Source organism: Puma concolor, chromosome D3 (genome assembly GCF_028749965.1).
Source record: "Puma concolor isolate L17-30 chromosome D3, mPumCon1.1.hap2, whole genome shotgun sequence".
NCBI classification, from domain to species: Eukaryota; Metazoa; Chordata; class Mammalia; order Carnivora; family Felidae; genus Puma; species Puma concolor.
In genome coordinates this window covers 44,280,765-44,299,548 of record NC_141678.1, presented here as the reverse complement: position 1 = coordinate 44,299,548, position 18,784 = coordinate 44,280,765, and the positions used below count along the sequence as shown (strand labels likewise).

The following is an 18,784-nucleotide window of genomic DNA, read 5'->3' as shown; positions in this document are numbered from 1 at the left end:
TTTCTGTAAACCTAAAGCTGCTCTAAAAAAAATAGTCTGTTGTGTAAAACAAAATAGCCAATAAAGTATTCTTTTAAAATACTGTCAGGGGCGCCTGGGTGGCCTCGGTTAAGCGTCCGACTTCAGCCAGGTCATGATCTCGCGGTCCGGGAGTTCAAGCCCCGCGTCAGGCTCTGGGCTGATGGCTCAGAGCCTGGAGCCTGTTTCCGATTCTGTGTCTCCCTCTCTCTCTGACCCTCCCCCGTTCATGCTCTGTCTCTCTCTGTCCCAAAAATAAATAAACGTTGAAAAATAAAATAAAATAAATAAAATAAAATACTGCTAAATTAGCAATGAAATTGGTATTCTTAACGTTACGGGGGGAACTATAAATTCAAAGATCTCCTTTGGGAGATCATTATGCTACTATGTCTTTAAAAGTAACTTTCAACTGAGCAATTTTACTTTTAGAAATCTACCATAAGAAAAAAGTACAAAGTATGGTGGGGAGGGTCTGTAAGCACCAAGTAAAACATTGCATCTCATCTAAATTATCCATTGGGTAAATGGTTAAGTAAATTATAGTATAGCATTAGGTGGCATCAGTCTGCTTTAAACAATTATAATCATAATTATTTAGTAGCACCACAGAAATACATTCATGAGAGAAACACTAATTTTATTTACTTCTTTTTTTTTTTCTTTTTTGAGAGAGAGAGAGAGAGCAGGAGTAGGGGAGGTACAGAGAGAGAGGGAGACACAGAATCTGAAGCAGGCTCCAGGCTCTGAGCTGTCAGCACAGAGCCCAATGCAAGGCTAGAACCCACTAACCACAAGATCATGACCTGAGCCAAAGTCACATGCTTAACCAACTGAGCCACCCAGGCACCTCTAATTTCATTTTTTAAAATGTTTATTTCTTTATTTTGACAGAGAGAGATAGAAAGTAAGCAGGGGGAGGGGTAGAGAGAGAGAGAGAGAGAGAGAGAGAGGGAGGGAGGGAGGGAGACAGAGAATCCCAAGCAGGTCCTGCACTGCCATTGTGGAGTCCGATGCAGGGCTCAAACTCATGAACCACAAGACTATGACCTAAGAGAAAACCAAGAATTGGACACTTAACCTACTGAACCACCCAGGCACCCCGACATACTAATTTTAAAAGCAGAACACAGGGGTGCCTGGATGGCTCAGTCAGAGAAGCATATGACTCTTGATCTCAGGGTTGTGCGTTTGAGCCCCAGGTTGGGTACAGAGATTACATAAAGGGAGGGTGGGAGGGAGGAAGGAAGGCAGGCAGGCAGGCAGGAAGGAAGGAAGGAAAGAAGGAAGGAAGGAAGGAAGGAGGGAAGGAAGGAAGGAAGAAGGATGGATAAATGCAGAATACAAAATTACATAATAATTACAATTATGAAAAAACATTTCTGCAGTGTGAAGTCAGTAGGATTATAGATTCCCTTTTTCTATACTTCCCAAATTTTCCAAAATGTTATATTTTATTTAAATAAGGAAAGGGTTTGAAGTGATGAGGCAAACTCTGTTGTATTATTTTAATTAAATATTGGATTTGGTAATATCTTAATGATACTTTTTTACCCAACGGAAGATGTAAACCTTGAATGATTTTTACAATAAAATATTTGTCAGAAAAATTTAGAAAAACATGGAGTTAGTTGTAGATAAGATTACTTTATAGGACATGTGTTCAGTTGTATAGGAAGTGACAGTTAGGCTATTTTAATGTTCATTAATTTTAAATTTCCAAAAGTCTTGACTTGACTTTTAAAAAAATAAAACATTGTTATTGGCATTAAGATAATCTGAATTTTAAACTATATAATTGAGGGGCACCTGGGTGGCTCAGTCGGTCAAGCATCCGACTTCAGCTCAGGTCATGATCTCACAGTTCATGGGTTCAAGCCCCTCATCAGGCTCTGTGCTGACAACCCAGAGCCTGGATCCTGCTTCAGATTCTGTGTCTCCCTCTCTCTCTGCCCCTCCTCTATTCACACTCTGTCTCTCTCAAAAATAAATAAACATTAAAAAAACTAAACTATATAATTGATCAGTTTCTGGTCTGAGTGTGGCATACATTACCTTTTCCTTATGACATCTGATTGCCACTTTATTAATTCAAATCTGTACTTTGAAGACCATAATTTCTCTACTTTATAATACAATGTGACAGGTGTTTTCTCTCTTGCATATTTTTGTAGCTGGTGTTGTGAATTGCTTGAGGATTAGTATTCTGACTTAAACACTTCAAGAACACTTGATACCAGAACATTTTACACCCAGAACATTTTGTACTAAGTGTTCTCAATGCCGCCAAGTACCAAGAATTCAGGTACTAGATGAAACTGTGCTCTGTGCTAAATGTAAAATTTCTGATGTTTATACTAAACTTCATATTTTGAGGAAAATGCTCTTGTAGTCTTAGTATCCTACAATCCACAAGCTTAAATGGTTTAAATACTGAATAAAAAGTCATCTGTCACAGCTACTTTGTCAGTTTCAACAGGACTCATGAATTTTTGTTGTGCTTTATCAACAGGCTCTAGAGTAAGGAGAATGTTTCTTGGTACTTCACCATCCAGCCAATTTCTTAGACTCAGTTCATTTCAGAAGACAATCTACTGATGGACTATTTATTATTTCTGCTAGGAACACCTGAATCCAAAATAAGTTTCATCCTTTCTTGTTTTCATTTATCTTTATTACTTCCATTCTCTCATACACTGACTCAACAAACTCAGTGTACTGAACACTGAAGATACAGAGATGAAACATGTGGTCCCTACTCTTAAGAAGCTCCAAATTAAATTGGGAAGACAGAGAAGTCACAGTGTATTATGGGACAGTGGTTCAGGTAGTATGACAGGGTACAATATGGCATGGCATGGCAGGGGGCTATGGGGAGCTGAATTTTGCTATGTTCTAGTTTGAGATGACATTAGAACATTTAGATAGGTGGAAACTCTAGTAGGCACTTGATGGAGAAGTCTGCAAATAGATCTAGGCTGGGGATAGATATTTGTGAGCCATTGGCATAGAGATAATGAGACTGCCTAGGAAGAATATGTAATGGAAGACTGAGGATAGTCTTCTGTTGAAGAGGTGGGAAAATTACTGGCAGCATGCAAAGCACTTGAGGAAAAAGAAAGAAAAACCAGAAAAGGGTAAAATCAACAAAGAAAGTAAAGCAGGTTTTAAGAATGAATTATAACAGTCAACTGTATCATAAGTTCAAATAAGTGCAACAGGATAGGAATGGAAAGAAAACACTGAGTGTAGCAACTTGGCCAGGGCACCTTCACAAGCCTCACAGGAGACTCAATCATATGACACTGTGAGGAAAGAGTGACAAGGAGAGAATGTGTTCAAAAAACTGGGCTGTGAAGGGAAAGAGAGATGTTCAGGGACAGCTGGTGAGGAGTATAAGGCCTAAAAATATATCAAAGAGCTTTCTTCCTTTTCTTTCCTTTTTTCCTCCCTCCTTCCATCTCCTCTCTTTGTCTTTATCTCATTTGTCTTTTTCTTTCTTTCTTTCTTTCTCTCTTTCTTTCCTTATTTCTTTTCATCTCTTATTTTTCTCTTCCTGCCTCCTTCCTTTTCTTCTCTCTTTCATTTTTGTGGAAAGAATAGAAATTAATTTGTAAGCTATAAGAAAGAAAAACAGTTTAGAGGCAAAATGTTGAAGATAAAGCAGTATCACAGATGCCTTCCTCACTCTGAGGAATCAGAAGAGGTTGGGACCCAGTATTTACTGCAGGAAGGCCTCCTTTTCTTCTGTTAAGTAGAAGGCAAGTTCGTTTTCAGAGAGCTAGAAAGGGAGCAGGGGTGCTGAAGTAAGAGAAGAAAGTTTAGGCAGGCCAGCTGTTAGATATAATTGGGGAGGAGCTGATTTAGGATCATGTAGGATTTTGTCCATGTAGGATCATGTCCTCACGAGGACACAGTTCCTCATAGAGATGAGACACCATAAATGTACTGTTATCAATTGCCCTAGTTGTCTGAATTTCTCCAGCAAAAGTCAACAACAGGGATGAGAAAAGTGGAAGGTTGGGGAGTCAAGTATTGATGAAAGCCAGAGAGAATGTGTCTTGAAAACACTGAAGACTCTAGGGTTTGTTTACCATGAAAGAGGTGGTACCGTAGAGAAAGAAGAGAAAGATAGGAACACTGACCCAAAGGGAATAGGTACATAAGAAAAAAAAAAAAAACAAAAAAAAAACCAGATGCCTACAGGAACTCATGTGTAATAATTCAACCCAAGATGAGTTCAAAATGAAACAGAATGGAGTTAAGGGAGGGACCTCAAAAGACCAACTACTCCATTTTTTGACCTCCAGTCAGGACATTCCAAACCTTCCAAGGAGAAGAGATTCTATATTATCTTTCAAGACCACTGAAAGTGGATGTTCCTCTACATCAAAAGTCAGATAACTTTTTCTGTAAAGGACCAGATAGCAAACACTGCAGGTTTTGATGTCACAATTATTCAATTCTGGATTGTAGCTCAAAAGTGGCCACAGACAATATGTAAACAAACGAGTGTTAAACAAATGAGCATGGCGGTACTCCAATAAAACTTTATTTTCCAAAAAGCTGGTGGGCTTTAGTCCAGGACCAGTCTTGTTGACCTCTAGACCATTTTCTTTTGGGGAATTTGTTCTTTTTTATTGATCATAAGAATGCTTTATATACGAAGACTATTAACAGTCTATAATATACACTGCCAGTATTTTTTCTTCTTATTTATATTTTTTGTTTTGGATACTTGGGGGAAATGTAAAAGTTTAAATAAATATATTCAGGAGCGCCTGGGTGGCTCAATCAGTTAAGCGTCCGACTTCGGCTCAGGTCATGATCTGCTGGTTCCTAAGTTTGAGCCCCACATCAAGCTCTGTGCTGACAGCTCAGAGCCTGGAGCCTGGTTCCAAAATTCTGTGTCTCCCTCTCTCTCTGCCCCTCTCCTGCTCACACTCTCTTTCTCTCAAAAATAAATAAACATTAAAAACAAAACTAAATAAATATATTCAGGTAGTCAAATCTATCAATTTTTTCCTTGCTTTTGGCTTTATAATCATGTTTAGAATGAACTTCTAAATATTTGATTAATATCAACTATTTACCTTTGTTTTTTCCTAGAACTTTTTGAGAGAATGTGTGTGTGGTAAGAACACAGACACTGGAGCTAAAATGCCAAGGTTTATAGTGCCTATAGCACTACTCATTATCTCTCTAAGTGTCTATTGCCTTAAAATTGGGGGGAAAATAGCTCCTAATTTATAGGGCTGCTGTAAGGATGGAATGAGCAAAATGTGTACAATATAATAAAAAGTGCTTAAATCAGGGTTGGACATATAACACAAGCTAAACAAATGTTAGCTATTATTAGCTTAATATCTTTAAGTCATCTGGAAATTACTCTGATTTAAAAAGTGAGATGGAGCTAGAACTCCACCCCCCCCACCCCCCACTTATTGAAAATCCATTGCCTACCACCTTTCTGTCAATGTTGGTTTTCATCCTTCCTTCATGAGGCATAACCAACAGTTTTAATTTTTTTTCATTATTGTTCCAAAAGTGGTATTTTTTAATAGGCTTTATTTTTATCATTTTTTTGATGTTTATGTATTTTGAGAGAGAGAGAGTGAGGAGGAATGGGGGAGGGTCAGAGAGAGGAGAGAAAGAATCCCAATCAGGCTCCACACTGTCAGCGCAGAGCCACATGTGAGGCTCCATCTTACAAACCCGGCTCAGATCATGACCAGAATCAAAACCAAAAGTTGAACACTTAATGAACTGAGCCACTTAGGTTCCCCTAAGTGTTTTTTTTTTTAATTTAAAAATAAAAATTGTATTTATATATTTGGTATTTATGTATTTTGTTCCAAAATGTTTCTCAGCTGAAACATTTATTACATGTTGCCATCTCAAACAGTACATTCTCTTTCTTTCCAAAGTATTAACAGGGCCTTGAGATCCAGAAGCCTGGTCCTTGCCTACCTCTGTGCCTCTCCCCAGTCCCTTCCACAAGATGGCCCTGGCCTTCCTTCTCAACTCCTCCCACAGGTCAAGTACTCTCTCTCAGTGCCTTCACACACTGTGAAGTTCTCTTCCCTCAACTCTTCTCTACCTTTGTCTCACTCTTCCTTTCCATCTCAACACAGACAGTAACTCCTCAAAAACTTCCTTACATCTCCAGCATAAATTATGCACTCTGGATACTCTTTGACTTTCTAGCCCCCATCCTGGTTATTAAGTCATACAGTTATAGGGGTGCCTGGGTGGCTCAGTTGGTTAAGCATCCAACTTGGGCTCAGGTCATCATCTTGCAGTCCGTGAGTTCGAGCCCTGCATCAGGGTTCTGTGCTGACAGCTCAGAGCCTGGAGCCTGTTTCAGATTCTGTGTCTCTCTCTCTCTGATCCTCCCCCATTCATGCTCTGTCTCTCTCTGTCTCAAAAATAAACATTAAAAAAAAATTTAAATCATACAGTTATATAATTATAGACTAATGTGTGTATTTGTACCTTCTTTTTGAGTAGGAACTCACTGAATATTGGTTAGTGAATAAAAAATTAATAAGGATACAAATATTACAAGTGAAATAAAAATCTCACTAACCTATTCTCCACATATGTGAAATTTAGGGTCACTCGGATTGAACTATATGCTTAATCTATTTATGAAACAAATTTTTAAGTTTTAATTTTAATTCCAGTTAGTTAATATACAGTTATATTTGAAAAAATTTTAAGGTTTTTGCCTTATAATCATTTATATATAACTAGATACTATGACTATATATGTTACTTACTTGTGAGCAGCTAGTCAAATAATCATTTATGCTGCAGATAAAAACATATACTTAAGAGTACCTGAGTGGCTCAGTCAGTTAAGCGTCTGACTTCGGCTCAGGTCATAATCTCACAGTCCCTGAGTTTGAGCCCCATGTTGGGCTCTGTGCTGACAGCTCAGAGCCTGGAGTCTGCTTCAGATTCTCTGTCTCCCTCACTCTCTGCCCCTCCCCCGCTCACTCATCTCTCTCTCTCTCTCTCTCTCTCTCTCTCTCTCTCTCAAAAATAAACATTAAAAAATTTTAACATATTTTTATGAAAATTCTAAATTTTTATGAATTCAAAACCAGTTTTTTATCCTTTTAGTCTGAAGTTTTACTATTATTGATACATCATTCATGCATTTATCCATTTAATCAATCATTAATCACAAGTTTGTTGATTATCCTGTAGGCATTAAGTCCTGGTGACTGAAAGATAAATTGTACATGGTCTATGCCCTCTGAAAGCTTATAGCCAAGTGAGATACATGCCAACCAGTTATTGCAGCCAAGGAGCAGCACACAGAAGTAAATACAGAGGCTCCTTGTCATCTGAAGAGGTCAGGGAAGGTTTTTTGGAAATGATGTGTGTGAGACTTTATTATCCATAGTAAGCTGTCTATAAAGTAAACATAGTAAACTGTCTATAAAGAGGAATATTAGGTGAAATATCTTTAAGAAATAACAAAAGATAGTAAGTCTCATTTATTTATAACTTCTTGTGAAACTCACTTTTCACATTTATAAAGAATCTCTTTATCCATCTGTCAACCGTTTCAAGACAACTAAATTTCACTCAACCATAGTGTGGCAGAGGCTGACAACACGCTCACCAAACCCACTTCCTCTCGCTGGAGACACGGCCAAACAGCATGTCCTAGTTCTCACAATGGAATGTGTCTGACATGATGGCCAAGACAGTTAAGTGTTGTGTGCCTTCCCTAAACTCTCATCCTTCTAGAGGGATCCTGGAGGCTGGAATTTGAAGATGCCAACAGAAGATGAAAGGAGCCTAGATCCCTGAGCAACTGCAAGAAGAAGCACTTCACCATGTTGGACTGCAATGCAAACAAGTAGCTAGTTAAGCCACTGATTTTTGGAAGATTTTGTTCAAGAAGTTAGCTTATCCTAATGAATCATTCTACTGTGAGGGTAAGGTAGGCTGAGGGTAGTATGTAGTCAACCAGAATTTTATTTATTTATTTTTAATGTTTATTTATCTTGAGACAGTGAGCGCATGAACAGGGGAAGGGCAGAGAGAGAGAATGGGAGAGAAGAATCCCAAGCAGTCTCCACGTTGTCAGCACAGGCCCAACACAGGGCTCAATCTCATGAACTGTGTGATCGTGACCTGACCCAAAATCAAGAGTTGGATACTTAGCCAACTAAGCCACCCAGGTGCCCCTATAGTCAGTCAGAATTTTTTTTTTTAATTTTTTTTTCAACGTTTTTATTTATTTTTGGGACAGAGAGAGACAGAGCACGAATGGGGGCGGGGCAGAGAGAGAGGGAGACACAGAATCGGAAACAGGCGCCAGGCTCTGAGCCATCAGCCCAGAGCCTGACGCGGGGCTCGAACTCACAGACCACGAGATCGTGACCTGGCTGAAGTCGGACGCTTAACCGACTGCGCCACCCAGGCGCCCCCAAAGAATTTTTAAGAACATGAGGATGACAAATACCCTTAGTCCCTTTTCAAATACTCACACCCCCTTCTTCTTTACTGATAGGACCCAAATTTTGTTTGTGGTGCCAGTGCATACAGCTCCAGGTAAAGGAGTTTGACTGATCCGATCTAAGCGCACCATGAAAACCCTATTCCTTACCTTTCTAGCCTTCTCTGCAGTGAAGGATGGCCAAGCAGCCCAATTCAAGCTCAGGAGACCTACAGGGAGTGTCCTGCAAGGATTTCTAGAAAACGTTTTCCTTTCCTAATAACAGGGGACCTGCATGGCTGGCATCATCCCTTCTTCCTCTTCTTTGACTCAAACTGGGGCTGCATTCTGAACTAATGTAACAAATTCGCCAATGCCATAAATTTGTGGGCCGATATAGAATATACATGAAAAGAACAGTACATGCCCTATCTAAAGGCATTCAAAGATAATTTTAATTTAAATATTGAAATGACAAAGGCCTCAATGGGTCCATGGATACTCAGTTCATGAAAGTTTAAATATAAAGGCCTACTAACACTATTAATTTTTTGTCATTATCTATTGAACACAGAAAAACATGTTTATCTCTCATGCTTTCTTTTTTTCTTTTTTCTTTTTTCTCATACTTTCTTAATGTGCTTCTTTAAATCAGTACAATATATTGACTGAGAGCTTAGGCTTTGGGGTCAGACTTCCCAGATTCAGATCCCAGCTCTGGCATCTACAGTGTGAACTTAAATGATACTAAACTTCTGTCCATTTTTTTTTTCATTATTAAGTTAGAATAATAATAGCATATGCTAAGGATGGCAATAAGAACTAAATTACACAATCAGTATAAGTACTTAGTAAAGTATTTGGCACATAATCCTTAATAAATATACACTTTATGGACTTCAAGCTGTATTACAAAGCTGTAATCATCAAGACAGTATGGTACTGGCACAAAAACAGACACTCATATCAATGGAACAGAATAGAGAACACAGAAATGGACCGACAAACGTTTGGCCAACTAATCTTTGACCAAGCAGGAAAGAATATCCAATGGAATAATGACAGTCTCTTCAGCAAATGGTTCTGGGAAAACTGGACAGCGACATGCAGAAAAATGAACCTGGACCACTTTCTTACACCATACACAAAAATAAACTCAAAATGGATGAAGGACCTAAGTGTAAGACAGGAAGTCATCAAAATCCTCGAGGAGAAAGCAGGCAAAAACCTCTTTGATCTTGGCCGCAGCAACTTCTTATTCAACACATCTCCAGACACAAGGGAAACAAAAGCAGAAATGAACTATTGGGACCTCATCAAAATAAAAAGCTTCTGCACAGCGAAGGAAACAATCAGCAAAACTAAAAGGCAACTGACAGAATGGGAGAAGATATTTACAAATGACATATCAGATAGAGAGTTAGGATCCAAAATCTATAAAGAACTTATCAAACTCAACACCCAAAAAACAATCCAGTGAAGAAATGGACAAAGGACATGAATAGACACTTCCCCAAAGAAGATATCCACATGGCCAACTGACACATGAAAAAATGCTCAACCTCACTCATCATCAGGGAAATACAAATCAAAACCACAATGAGATACCACCTCACACCTGTCAGAATGGCTAACATTAACAACTCAAGCAACAACAGATATTGGCGAGGATGTGGAGAAAGAGGATCTCTTTTGCACTGCTTGTGGGAATGCAGACTGGTGCGGTCACTCTGGAAAACAGTATGGAGGTTCCTCAAAGAATTAAAAATAGAACTACCCTTAGGACCCAGCAATTGCACTACTAGGTATTTATCCAATGGATACAGGTGTACTGTTTCGAAGGGGCATGTGCACCCTAATGTTTATAGCAGTGCTATCAACAATAGCCAAAGTATGGAAAGAGCCCAAATGTCCATCAACAGATGAATGGATAAAGAAGATGTAGTATACATACATACAATGGAGTATTACTCGGCAATCAAAAAGAATGAAATCTTGCCATTTGCTACTACATGGATGGAACTGGAGCATATTATGCTAAACAAAAATAGTAAGAGAAAGACAAATATCATATGACTTCACTCATATGAGGACTTTAAGAGATAAAACAGATGAACATAAGGGAAGGGAAACAAAAATAATATAAAAACAGGGAGGGGGACAAAACATAAGAGACTCTTAAATATGGAGAAAAAACAGGGGGTTACTGGAGGGATTGTGAGAGGGGGATGGGCTAAATGGGTAAGGGGCATTAAGGAATCTACTCCTGAAATCACTGTTGCACTATATGTTACCTTGATGTAAATTAAAAAAATAAATTAAATTTAAAAATTTTAAATAAATATATACATTTGTTGTTATTACCTCTAAATTTCAGCCATACTGCTTCAAGTACTGAAATAATACATTGTCTGTGAGAGGGTATCTTCTTCCTATGGTGTAATATGCTTTATGTTCAGGGTCTCCTGGTAAGTAAACTAAAGAATAATTAAGATGCACAACAGCCTTTGGACTGCTTGGGTTTTAAGCAGGGTTAAAATAACATCACAGCTAAGTTGTGTTAAGTAAAGGATTACAGTCAATGACTAAGAGTCAAAGGCAGGATGTGAGGGGACACTAGAGGACATGATGGTCTGTGTGCCCTTTCCTACCCTGGGAACTCTTGGGCTTATGGACTCTGGAAGCTCCCTTCAGACAAGATGATAAAGACATGAGAGCTAGTAATGGCCAAGGTGGCCATTCCAGGAGCTGTAGTAGGCCAGGCTCCCTCTCAATACTCCATTCATCTTCCCTGTGCCTCTCCAAAATGGATTATTCACCATTACAAGGACATGGGCCATGTTTTTCTGCTTCCACATCTCTACTCATGCAATTCCCTTCCCTACAAACTCACCAGCCCATCTCTGCTCACCAAAACTCTATTCATTTCTCAGTCTAGAAATGAATACCTCCTCTTTCTACAAATACCTCCTCTTTCAAGATAGCATCTCTAGTTTTCCCTCTCAAATTGTCTGACATTTTTGAACCCTTATTGAGCTTCATTCATTCAAAAATGCATTTTCAAGTACCTACTATGACCTTGGAACCATCTCATTGTGCTGAGGGGCATGGTCTTGACTCTCTAGGAATAGTTTAATGTTTATAATAAATTTTAATTTATTTGTACCTTCTCTCTTCCCCAACGGGATAGGCACTGGCTCCAAGAAGAGATACTATGTAATAGAATAGCAAAAGAGGGGCGCCTGGGTGGCGCAGTCGGTTAAGCGTCCGACTTCAGCCAGGTCACAATCTCACAGTCCGTGAGTTCGAGTCCCGCGTCAGGCTCTGGGCTGATGGCTCAGAGCCTGGAGCCTGTTTCCGATTCTGTGTCTCCCTCTCTCTCTGCCCCTCCCCCATTCGTGCTCTGTCTCTCTCTGTCCCAAAAAATAAATAAACGTTGAATAGCAAAAGAAAGTTCAGGTGCAGGAGAGAGAAGGAACCAGATATACTAACCATTAAACACAGTTCAGCATCAACTGTAGCACCTAGGGAACCAGGCTAAATAAAAAGGGAAACATAATGGTCTTTTATCACAACATTCTCTTAGCAGCACAGAAGATACATACCAGTTCCTCAAAGCAAATAAAATTTATCTCTCACCCTAAAGTATCATATACTTCCACCCTTAGATTGTTACAGAGGTTTCAAATAATTACATTTCAATGTGGATACTGTTAAAACTAAGGCATGTATAATAGGATACAAACTAGTTCACTAAATTTCAAACTCCTTAAATATAACTAATGCATTTTATTAATAACAATAGAGACAATAATGCTATCTTGAAGGGTAACTTACCAAAACACCATCCTAGATTGCTTTTTCAGAATTAAACAAGCTGAAATAGGATTTAATAAGGATGGACAGTCACTGTGTACATCCTACAGAGATGAATGTAACGTCTGAGGAAAGTGATAAAAGTACACTTATTTTTACACTTGCCTATTAGGAAGTTACATTGCTACTAGCAAACAATTTCCTCCTAAAATGGAGGCTGATGCAAGTTCAGCTGAAGGAAAATAGCTCACCTTCTTGTGTTGGAAGGTGGTACACTTAGAGGGAACAGTGTGGGCCTAATGGTACAGAGTTGGGGACATTGCCATACACAGTTCTAATTTCTTTCAAGAATTTTATTTAGTTCCATTCTTCCAAATACACACTTCAATCTGAATCTCTCCCATCATGTCACCTTAACCTAAAGTAAAATTCATCACCTGTCTCCCCAAAAACATGAATTGCTGTCTTCCCTGTTTCTGTCAATGGCACCATTTTTCTCCCTGGTAGTTGGGCTTGAAAATATGGAGTCATCAATCTTCCACTCTGTTTTCTTGACTCCAAAATTCCACCAGCAATCATAGCTCTTTTCATTTTATTTATTTATTTTGCATCTCTTTCTCTTTTATTGTCAACACTAATATTTAGTTCCTTTTTTCCCTAAGCCCACATTTAGACAATAGTTCAGATTCACCTTTCTAAAATACAATACTGTCACATTCCTGTTCAGAAACTTTCAGTGGGCTCTTGTTACTCAATGTAGGCTGCACTTCAGAGCCTAAAATTCACCTACTCCATAACATGGCCTCAACTAACAGCTCTACTCCCTATCGACTTATTTCCTCCACTTCTGTACTGTTCTACCCACTGTCCCTGCATTCATTTCCAGTGTTCCTCAATGCCAAACTGCACTCTTTATCTCTCTTCCTTAGCAATCTAAGTTCGAATTTCAGGGCTTAGGTACAGTCATACCTCCTAAGTAAAATGTTCTTAGACTTCTCCACCCTTTGCTTAACTCATAGTACTCTTGTCATCTACTGGGTTTATTCAATAACTGTTTGTAGCTTTGTGATAAGATTAATTTTGTCTCATGGAATTTTTCACATTTACACTGATGGTTCATATGTAAGCATATATCTTATCTTCCCAGCTAAAATGTAAGTTCCTTATATTTCCCTTTTGTCCCCAGTAGACACTAAAATTATTACAGAATCTGAGAGGGGGAGCCCTTGAGATCATGTATTGCCAACTCCCACCCAGGATGGGCATCCCTTTGACATTCCTCAGAGCTGATCCTCCAGCCTTTATTGAACACTCGAGTGATACTCCTCAGCTAAATCATGAGTTCCAGTGCTGAAGAGCACTAGTTAATAGAAAGGTTTCCATTAATCTCCAAAGTACAGCTAAGTGAGTAAAAATGCAAAGTATCAAACACCATGTTCTGTTACGTATGCATGTACTTGCCCAGAATATCTCAGGAAGGATATATAAGAAACTGGGGTTATTTCTGGACAGGGAATTTGGGTGGCTGGAGAAGATAGAGATGGAAAAAGACTTAATTTTCACTATTAGACTCTTTGGTATATTTAATGATAAATAAGTGAAATATGTTTTAAGCTCTTTCTTGTTATATACTTAAATCTTCCTGTGTTAAACTTTTATCTTGATCCTATTTATGGCTTCTGGAGCTGTTCAACATTACTCAATTATGCAGATTAACTGACATTTTAATGAACGGTTGCTAAGAATCTTGTAAATAGGCACATTCAATTAAGGTCTATTAAAGCCCTTAAAAATAACATATTCTCTTAAATGAGTTAAAAGTTGGCTGATATATGCTTTAATATGCTTAAACAATATTTTTTACATACACAATTTCCAAATCAGTTATCTTAATTGCCTCACATTGTTTCCATAGGTCTTCTATTTTCATCCAAAGTAGCATAAAATACTTGTTGCCTAAGACATGTTATCCTATATATTATATGAGCAGCTTTGTGACATTCTTAATACGTGCAGTGCCCTCTTATTGCCTAAAGCTCTAAGACATGTTTAGCAGCTTTAAGGATATATTAACAGTTGCAGAATTCTGTACAATCCCCAAATTTCAAAACAGCCTTGAGAAGACAGGTCATGCTTAAATATTATGAAAAATTTATACAATGGATAAAGATACACTCTCATTATTATGAATAAGTATCTATCTCAGGAATCAAATAACCTATATTCTAATCCTGGCTTTTAAGTACCTCTGGACACCCAATTCCTTCTCCATCAGTAACACAGGCATGGATATTAGACTGTTTTTGAAAGCCCTTACCCATCTAGCTTTCTGTTTAAGACATCTTCACCCCAATAGGTACTCAGATAGTATAGCACACATATTTGAGATTTCCAACTACTCACCCAATGAAAGCATCCCACTCCCTAAGGGTATAGCAAGACTTCCTTAATGCTGGAATCATTACTAGCTCCAGGTATTCCCCTTGTCATTTATCAACAATGAACAACTTGGGCAGAGACCTTTCACAAGCCCATTTGCTTTCAGATGCCACCCCATTTGAACCGTAAGATATTAACATCATGAAACTTGTCCCTAAACTCAGGTCCTGAGTTTGGAGAAGTATGGTGGAGACTTCAAGTAATGATGAATACCATCACCAACAATGGTGTGCACTGAAACGGGTAATTGGCTCTGAAAGTCCCGTTAATAAAATTCAGCTCAATTAAATAAGTACTTCTTAAGTGTCCACTAGGCACAAGACAGTGCACCAGGAACTTAGAGAAACACTCCGCTTTTCCACCCACTACAAAGAGAAGAAATAGAAAAGGTCTCCTAAGCATGAAAGGGCTGTTTCGGATTACACTGTGCTCATCAAGCACCTGTCTGCCCCTATCAATTCTATCATAATTGCTGGATTTCAATTTTGTATCTGGAAATTTTTCCTATAATTCATACCCCCTTTTTTTTTTAATTCATACCCTTTAATTCCAGTTCTCAACAACACCAAAATCAAATGAATCATAAAGCAAAAAATCCCTGAAGTCCAGGCTAATGATGTAATCCTTTTATAACACATTTCCCTATCTGCACTTGGGATACCTGGAAATTTCACTATGCCCTTCTATTGTGTCTCAGTTTCTCAATTTGGAGAGTTACGATTTCCACATTCTAGGTTTCACCTGTTAGACCTCAGGGGGTTTGGGGGAGGAGAAGGGAGAGGTCATGTTCACTTTTTCAGACACAGTAGTATTCTGGCCTTCTGGTCCAAAAAAAAAAAAAAAAAAAAAAAAATCCAAAAAAACAAAAAAACACCAAAGCTTATCTTAAATCTCCTTTGTCATTTCTACTATTCCCGGAGGGCAGAAAGCAATAGTGGAAAAAAAAAAAAATCCCTGCAAATACCTTCCCTTATCACACTTTATGATTGGAAGAGGTCATAAGGCAATCAAGCATGTGCCTCTTGCAGTTATTTCTTGTATCTACAGGTATTTACTGAGCCCCTACATCTATGCTGGGATCTGAAGAATCCAAAAGCAGTTAAGACATTTTTCCTACTCTGGAGACCTATGATTTAATGGGCAGGTAGGGTTTACCCAAAAACCCAATTGAGAACAGCTAAGTATCAAATCACCTGATATTGACAATAAAAGAAGAAAGCAATTACACAATCTTAGAACTGAAGGAAACTTAAGGAAGAGAGGACCCAACCCAACCTCTCCTCATAGGCAAAAATCTTCCAAAATCCTTGTCAGGGGTTATTAAGCTTCTGATTAATGTGGAGCTCACATTTCACGTAATACTTCATTTAATTTTTTGAAGTCTCTTATAGCTAAAACATTTTATACTACATTAAATGCAAACTCTACCTTATTTATTATTCTATACAGCAATGATTTCAAAACCTTAAAGCAGTGTGATATGTCTTTTTTTTTTTTTTTTCAACGTTTATTTATTTTTGGGACAGAGAGAGACAGAGCATGAACGGGGGAGGGGCAGAGAGAGAGGGAGACACAGAATCGGAAACAGGCTCCAGGCTCTGAGCCATCAGCCCAGAGCCCGACGCGGGGCTCGAACTCACGGACCGCAAGATCGTGACCTGGCTGAAGTCGGACGCTTAACCGACTGCGCCACCCAGGCGCCCCAAAGCAGTGTGATATGTCTTTAAAAGAAATATCAAGCACAAGCCCAATATATAAAGCAGTTAAAAGTAGAACTCTTCTGTTAGGGAGCTGCAAGGGGTCCTCAGTATGTCGCCTAGTACTCCCTGCTCTACCCTCCTCCAGCCCAAGGCACATCAAGAATGCCTACAGCTCTGCAGAACAAAATTTGAACACCACTGCTTTAAAGGTAATCAGAGAAAATCTGATTCCAGCTGCACATATCAGCCCTTGAAAACAGCTATCTTGTCTCTCTCTAAATCTTCTGGGATTAAACTTGCCCCTTTCAAACTGTCTATTCCCTTTATGTAATTTTCTTCCAAATATCTCCCATCCTGGTCACTCTTTCTCTGAAAATGGAGAAACCATAATTTTTTAGATACTGTGACCAGCTAAGGATACTGTCTCTCTTGCTCTTGGGGCAACAATGGAAGTTAAAGAGGGCTTAGTGAATGAAGAAGGACCTGAGCTGGACCTTGAGAAATGTAGATTTTAGGTAGAAAGAAGATAAAATTCCAACCTGGGAAGCCAGCATGAACAAAGATACAAAAAATTAAAATGAGAGTCTTCCTGACACACTCTGAATACTTCTCCTCCAGACTCTTAACTGGTTCTTTTCCACTCGGCCAGCTGCCCACTCTCTTATATTTCTCAGAAGAAAATTAAGCCAGATCTTATCTCCATGAATTTAGGCTTCTGTTGTGTTGATACCAAACGAGGAACATGATCTGGGCAGCACTAAAATTAGATCGTCTCAATATTGTAGTTATTGACACAGGAGAGAAAGTACTTGGTGAAGATGTATGATTAAGTCTGAAAAGAAGTGTGTCATCTTTCAACGAGTCAACATCTCAACAAGAAGATTCATAAGGGTTATAGTACTATTGAGGAGGATCCCTAAGGATTCTCAAATCTAAAGTCAACCCAAAGAACACCTTCTCTCTAAAAAATTATCTTTTACTTGTCACTTATCAAACCATAGGTGATACATGCCCCAAATGGTCTCCTGACTGTAAAAACAACAGCATTTTCATATATATGAGTGCTAACCCACCAAGGCAAAACATCCTGTGAAAACAAATATGAAAAGGCCATTTTTTTGTTAAATGTGTTCGTCAAAGTCCATCTTTTCATGTTACTTAATTTTCCCATTTACAGACAGGAACTGAAGCACATCAGTGTTTCATATAATATGGTTTGTTATTCAAGAGGGAAGATCTTAAAGATAGGGTGTTCCAGTATCTCTTTCCCATAAAATGTATTCATTGGTGATTACATGAATATTTACTATTTCATATTATAGGAATGTGATTTTCACACACACAGCCGTTACAAACTTGGGGAAATTGAGATCTTGTCCTAAATTTTAATATGTGCTATGAATCTAAAATTTTTAAGGTGTCAAAAAAAAAAAAAAGAAAACAAAACAAAACAGATCTTACTAGCATTCAGGGTAATTGATTCAGACATTTTATTTCCATTATTTTCTCTTTTCCTTCATCTCAAAAGGGGATAATCTGAATTGCTCTAATCTGAGAAACAACAATAAGTGTAGCAAATACTTGACAATGAAGATGGAAAGCCTCTAAAAATCTGTTACCTTAGTAACGGCAAGAATGTGGAAGAATAAGAATACACTGTCAGGACATCATTTCAGATTCCACAGATTTGAGACCTAAATACAGTCAGCTTTCATTAGCTTTTTGTTTTTCCCAGCAGGTCCTTGGACTTTGAAACAAAACCTGAATGACAGCTATGAGCAATTCCAGCCTGGCTCCTGATTAGCTATGCCAAACAAAACAACTCTCTGCAGTGTAAACTTTCCAGGCATCTGCAACCAAGCCTCTGTAGAGACTATAATTCCTCGGTGAGATTTGAAGGAGAGTCAGAGGTTGGGGGGTAAAGGGTGACCTGGAGGGGGGAGGGGGAGAAGGATAAGACCTTATCCTCTACCTCGAACTAGTTCCCTGAACTAGTCTGATTAAAGCAAGAGGGAAAATAAAGTAGAATTTGTCTTGGTGTGATTGTCATTGTCACTTTTTAACTCTGCCTATTCTAGATTTAACTAATTCTCTAAATCTGAACATGCTATTCCAATTAAAATCCATAATATCCTCATATTCCAAACCACTCATGCATTTAAGTCAAGCAAGCAATTCTGAGGTTCTACTAGTTTCAAATAGAGCAAACAGTCGATTAAAAAGATCTAAAAGAGAAGGAAAGCAATGTATATGAATAGACAGTGCTCCATATGAATGCAAACTAACATTTTGTGCCATTTGTTGTTATTCACCTTTCCTGCATGTGGACCTAAAATTACTTACATCAAATGAC

At 38.4% G+C, this 18,784-nt stretch overlaps 1 protein-coding gene across 6 annotated transcripts in view; it reads right to left on the bottom strand.

The window, feature by feature from the left end:
• Nucleotides 1-18,784, bottom strand: part of GREB1L (GREB1 like retinoic acid receptor coactivator) — a 290,524-nt gene that overhangs the window by 254,852 nt on the left and 16,888 nt on the right. The gene's annotated exons all lie outside the window — the stretch shown is intronic.